Here is a 5,472-nt window from a genome sequence, read left to right as displayed (position 1 = left end):
AACTGCAGCTCCGGGGAGGGAGGGAGGGAGGGAGGGGGAAGGGACATCCCATGGAGCACAGGGGGGCTCAGCCAGACCCCCCAGCCCTCCCTCAGGAGCTCAGCATCCATCCCAGAGTGTCCCAGAGTGTCCCACAGTGTCCCACAGCGCCCAGCACTTTCTATTTCCATCCAGCCCCGAGCAGAACGAGCTCTGAACAAACCCTGCCAAGGGGGGACAGGGCAGGGGCAGCTCTGGGACTGTCACTGTGAATGTCCCTCAGCAGGCACGAGCTGCAGGAGCTGCACAGGGCTTGGCAGAGCCCAAACCCCTCAGCTGAGCTGCCCTTGGGGCTGTCCCCACTGTCCCTCTGTCCCCTCTGTCCCCTCTGTCCCCTCTGTGCCAAGGCTGGCTCTGCCCTCCCCAGGTTTGGGGTCTCTGTGTCCCCAGACTCCCCCTGGGCTCTCTTTACCTTGTCCCTTACAGAGCAGGGACACAGATTTGTCCTTTCCCACCTTCCCAGGGTGGGGACAGCCCCAGGGTGTGCCCAGGGGCAAGCTGAGCTCAGCAGGGACAGAAGGCACAAGAGGAAAGGTTATTTATCTATCTATCTATCTATCTATCTTCTATCTATATCTATCTATCTATCTATCTATCTATCTATCTATCTCTCTATCTATTTATCTCTCTATTTATCTCTCTGTTTATCTATTTATTTGTCTATTTATCTGTTTTTTATTTATTTATTTATTCATTTATATACTTATCTATCTTTTATTTATTTGTCTATCCATTTATTCATTTATTTATCTGGGGGGACAGCAGAAGGTCCTGAACTTCCCTGCATTCAGGCAATGGCAGGATGAATCCCGGCTCCCCAAGGGCTGTGGATCTGTGGTGCTGAGGGCAGGATGTTTCCACCCCCACAGCACTTCCACACCTAATGGGAGAAGAATGTTTTGTGCTGCTGGTGCTTTATCAACAAAATGCCCTCCTGTAGCCACTTGGCCTTTGGAGATTATTTTCCCAGGGAAACTGTCATCATGCAGCTGATTAATTACTCTAATAATCATATTTTTTTTTCTAATAAGACACTCTCTCCCCATTCATTAACTACATTGCAGGTAGGTGACAGTGGTAATTATTCTCTGGGAGTACTTCTGAATTATCTTTTCTAATCCAGCCTGTGCTGACATTTTTAAGAGAAAAAAACATTTTGTCTCTCTTTCACGAGCAGGGTAACATTTGAATATGCAAACAGTGTCAAAGCATGCCCTCAGGATGTTTTCTGAACTATGATTTATGAGCTCTGGCCATTGTGTTTGCTATCATAGACCCAGAAAGGTCATTAGACAAAGAGGTTTTCCCTGCAGGGGTCCCTTGCCATCTTTATCTTCTGATATTTTAATTTTTTTTCCCAAGCTTCAAGCAGAAGTAGCGTTGTGAGTTCCCCCATATGCCTCTGCTGTTTATTATTGATTTATTCACTGAATTCCTGTGCAGTGCTCTAGGCCCAGAAATCCAAATTTCCAAACTTTCAGAGCAGATCTGCCCCTCAGGGCTCCCAGGTCAGCAGCAAACCCTGGAATTTGGGAATTTCCACCCAAGGAATTCCAACCTTTCCCTGCCTGAGGGGAGCTCACCCATCCCAGGGCTGGGCTGGAGGAAGGAAAAGCCAGAGCTGGTTTTGAGGAGGAGCAGGATCTGCCCTGGGCAGCTGTGCTATTCCAGCAGCTCCCAATTCCCCTCTCAATTTCCGAATTTCCAATTTTGGTTTCCTCTGCTGGAACTGAGCTGAGGGGGCTCCAGCCCCTCTGCACCCCCTGTGCTCCCAGACCATGGCTTGGTGCAAAAAGGGTTTGCTCAGGGAGGAGCCAGCACAGCTCTGATCCTGGATGGATCTGGGATGTGGAGGGACTGAAAATCCATTCCTGGATGGGACTGGGATTGAAAATCTGATCCTGGGTGGGACTGGGATGTGGAGAGATTGTAAATCTGATCCTGGATGGGACTGGGATTGAAAATCTGATCCTGGATGGATCTGGGATTGAAAATCTGATCCTGGATGGGACTGGGATGTGGCAGGGTTGGAAATCCACTCTTGGATGGGACTGCGATGTGGAGGGATTGTAAATCTGGTCCTGGATGGAATTGAGATGTGGAGATTGCAAATCCTGGCTGAGCATCCCCACATCTGCAGTGATCCCAGTGACAGCAGCCTGGGGAGCCAAGGCCCAGCACCTCCAGGACTGTCCATGGTGATTTACTCCAAAATCCACAGTTGAGCCAGCACAGACACGTGGCTCTCAAGCTCAGATTGCTGAAAGGGGCAGTGGGTGTGAGCAGGCTGCTCTGCACTCAGCCCTCCCAGGCCCTTTTTTTCCCAGCTCATCTTTATTTCCAGTGGATCAGTAACCTCCAACAAAAGATCTGTCCTTTCTAATCACGCTCTGCCCTCCTCATGCCATCCCCTCTCCACACAAAGCCCAGCTCGTTTGTTGAGCCCACACAGCAGCCCCAGGGCTTTGGAAAAGTCTTTTTCAGCACGATTATATTCACATATAACAGGATGATATTCCAGCCCAGCCTTGCTGCCCTTCCCCTTGGACTGCCACTCAGCATCCCCAGCTCAGGCACTCTGCAAATCCAAAGTGACAGCAGCGCTCCAGACGTGTTTGTGTCCGTGCAGAAAGCAAAGCAGGGAGGGAATGGAGATCTCTGGGATTATTTGTGAAATGTGATGGAGAGTGCCATTGTTTGCACAATTCCTGATTGCTTTGTTCCTCTCCTTGGGGTGCTCAGAACAGGTGACTGACACAGAGAGGGACAAATATTTGCTGTGGCAGATGATTTCCTGCAAGAGCCAGGAATGAGTTCCCTGCAAAGCTTCCTGCCTGCCAAACTCTGCTTTTTCCTTCTTCAGTCTGAATGGCTGGGCAGGTAAAGCTTCACACAGCAAAGTCTGCTGCAAAACTTCTGTTCCTTTCTTCTTCCCTTTTCTTCCTTCTTGAGTTCAGGATACTTCACCCACTTTGATTTCTCTTTTGCTGCAAACCCCAGCTCCTCTGAAGCCAATGGGAACTTTCCCTCTGGGGGCAAAAAGCCATTTTTACACTAAATTTAGGCTAAAACCAAGCAACCCCTTTTAGAAATAAAAAATGCACTGGGTAGCCCACGGGTTTGGATTCCAAATCTGACAGACATTGGCCACCCTCTGTGTGATAGATGAGCTGTATTTATCTATATCATCTATATCTAAATGTGTATATATGAGATATCTGCATATATTAGACACATCTAAGCCCTCATAACTGTTGATTCATAAGAACTGTCCTTGCATCCTGAAAACCATGATTGGGATTTATTTATGCTCCCACCTGGAGCTGCAGCAGCTCAATAATGGAGTAATTAAGTGCAATTTTATATATGCTCGATGATTTAATAAACATATCACAGTCAGTTATAGAATAAGCAGTAAAATACTGCTGGGTGTATAAAACATCAGCTGCAAGATGAGAGCTGTGTGTGAGGGCAATAAAATTCCAGATGTTGTTCTGTGTTTCCATCCTTGCATCCCAAAGTCCTCGGTAACCTTGAGGGAGCTCCCCGAGGGTGTTTGTCCGTGTTCTGTCCATGTCCCTGCCCATGTCTGAGGGTGTTTATCCGTGTTCTGTCCATGTCCCTGTCCATGTCCGAGGGTGTTTGTCCATGTCCATGTTCTGTCCATGTCCCTGTCCCTGTCCGAGGGTGTTTGTCCATGTTTGGTCCCTGTCCCTGTCCCTGTCCGAGGGTGTTTGTCCATGTTTGGTCCCTGTCCCTGTCCCTGTCCATGCCCAAGGGTGTTTGTCCCTGTCCATGTTCTGTCCCTGTCTGAGGGTGTTTGTCTGTGTTTGGTTCCTGTCCCTGTCCAAGGGTGTTTGTCCCTGTTTCGTCCCTGTCCATGTCCATGTCTGAGGGTGTTTGTCCTTGTTCTGTCCCTGTCCATGTCCGAGGGTGTTTGTCCATCTGCAGAGGAGCAGGAGGAGCCTGGGGCTGCTCTGGGCAGGGCAGGGCTGGGAGCAGCAGGGTCAGCCTGCCCAGGGAGGAGAGAGGGGCAGCTCAGGGCTGGGCTGTCCCCAGCTCTGGGTACCCTGGGTGCCCTGGGTGCTCTGAGTGCTCTGAGTGCTCTCCTGTTACCCTGGGTACCCTCCTGCTGCACCAGCCCTGGGTGCCCTGGGTGCTCTCTCCTCCTGCCCTGGGTGCCCTGGGTGCTCTCTCCTCCTGCCCTGGGTGCCCTGGGTGCTCTCTCCTCCTCCTGCCCTGGGTGCTCTCTCCTCCTCCTGCCCTGGGTGCTCTCTCCTCCTGCCCTGGGTGCCCTGGGTGCTCTCTCCTCCTCCTGCCCTGGGTGCTCCCAGCTCCCATCACAGCTCATCCCCCACAGCTCCTGCTGCAGCATCCCAAGGGATGGAGGCTCCTGCCCAGCCTGCACACTGAGCTCTTCCCGGCAGGATCAGGGGCATTGGGAACTTCTCACTCTGGGATCGAGGAATAAATAAATAAATAAATAAATAAATAAATAAATAAATAAATAAATAAATAATCAATCCCCCATCACAGCAGCAAGTTTTCTGTTCTGCTCACAGGAGCAGGGCTCTGGGCTGGGCTCTGGAAGGCCCTGCTGGGCTCAGGGTCAGGACAGAGGCACACAGGACACAGGCACACAGGACACAGGCACACAGGACACAGGACACAGGACACAGGCACACACAGCCCAGGACTGAGGGTTTTTCCCAGAAGAGCTTCTGCACATGCAGGGATTTCTCAGAGCAGTCCCACCCTGCCCAGCAGGGATCTGCAGGTGATTTGCTGAAATTTAGGGGAGCAGAGACTAACAGCCCCCCCTGCTAAATGAGTTTCTCTGCCTAATAAAAGGTTATTGTAAGAAGTCGAATGGAAATGTATTTGTGTTTAACAATTAAATGTAATTGGCAAGTGCTAATGGCTCTGTGATCGCAAAACTGGGGGAAAAAGCAAAGAGGAAGAAACCAGTTTGAAGGGACTTTATCTAATTTCATTTTAATTAGATCCTTTTTCTAACTGAGTTTATAATTTTTCAATTAGCAATTAGCAGCTGCAACTCATTCTGAACGTCACGAGGTGCCAGAGACACTAATTACACCACAGGAGTAGGAGGCTGAAAATGAGAAATAAAATTATCCATGAATGTTATTAGAAGAAAGGAATGATTACATTCTGTAATAATATACTGATGTGAGGCTAATTAGATTGAAGGATTGGGGGGAAATGGGAGGTTTAGAAATGGAGCTCACAGGTCACCTTTGTGGTGGTGATGATCATGAGGTGAGCAGGGCTGGGGAGAGGCAGGGTGGCAGTGTCCCTGTCCCTGTCCCTGCTGGGACAGCTCTCAGGAGCATAGCATAGCCCCTGTCACCCCTGTCCCCTCTGTCACCCCTCCTGCCACCCCTGTCACCCCTCCTGTCACCCCTCCTGTCC

This window comes from Catharus ustulatus, chromosome 25, assembly GCF_009819885.2.
Source record: "Catharus ustulatus isolate bCatUst1 chromosome 25, bCatUst1.pri.v2, whole genome shotgun sequence".
In the NCBI taxonomy this organism is placed as follows: domain Eukaryota; kingdom Metazoa; phylum Chordata; class Aves; order Passeriformes; family Turdidae; genus Catharus; species Catharus ustulatus.
The sequence above is the reverse complement of the archived record's forward strand: the minus strand, read 5'-3'. Positions refer to the sequence as shown.